The 755-nt window shown below is 27.8% G+C and overlaps 1 long non-coding RNA gene across 1 annotated transcript; it reads right to left on the bottom strand.

Moving 5' to 3' along the window:
- Nucleotides 1-261: 261 nt before the first annotated feature.
- On the bottom strand, nt 262-748 carry LOC116344934. The gene is made up of 3 exons (XR_004201469.1): nt 608-748; nt 476-491; nt 262-280 (listed from the first exon to the last, which is right to left on the bottom strand). It is a non-coding gene; the product is annotated as an uncharacterized LOC116344934 (long non-coding RNA).
- Nucleotides 749-755: the final 7 nt, after the last annotated feature.

The following is a 755-nucleotide window of genomic DNA, read 5'->3' as shown; positions in this document are numbered from 1 at the left end:
TTACTTTTCCGCACACAACTAGTGTGTAAGCTATAGTATTTAACGTTATTTTTGGTGTTAATTTCATCCAAGTGAACGCATCATAGTGAAAGAAGAGATACATGTGTACGTTGAACGCATGCGACTATGCTAACACCGCGAGTGCGAGCTATCTTACTGAAATATTTCTCTCTGTGTGATTAATTCAGGTCGTTATTAAATTACTGATGAATTATTCAAGGGGGGTTGACGTATATGAGATTGGAGACTTTTTTTTGCGAATCTCGCTAATGAGCGCCATCTGATTTTAGTGTGAATTAGATGCAAAAATCAAATTTATTTCAATAATTTGGAATGTATTTGAATGTTATAGTTTCAACACAAAAATTGTATTAAAAATCATTCAAGTAAATCAAATTGAAATTAAATCAATTAAAAATCATTGTACACACACATAAAGCATATAAAATAATACAACTAAATTATAAATACTCACACCATTCTATGGGAACCTAACAAAATCGTATTATTTCAAATTAGAATTATTTTTATTTCATATAAATGATTCTATTTATTTTTTCAAATTCATTCTATTAGAATTATAAATAAATAAATTTCTATTTATTACAGAAAATAATGATTCATTATTAATGAAACAGAAAAAATTCTCCACAATGTGAAAATACGAAGTTACGTATATATTATGACAGCTGTGGTTACGTATACGTCGACATTAATAATCTGTCAAAACCGTAAACACATTATTTTCATAACGC

This window comes from Contarinia nasturtii, unplaced genomic scaffold, assembly GCF_009176525.2.
Source record: "Contarinia nasturtii isolate CC-2019 unplaced genomic scaffold, AAFC_CNas_1.1 Cnas_scaffold_1202, whole genome shotgun sequence".
In the NCBI taxonomy this organism is placed as follows: Eukaryota; Metazoa; Arthropoda; class Insecta; order Diptera; family Cecidomyiidae; genus Contarinia; species Contarinia nasturtii.
Note: the sequence above shows the minus strand (reverse complement) of the source record. Positions and strands in the feature narration are given on the sequence as shown.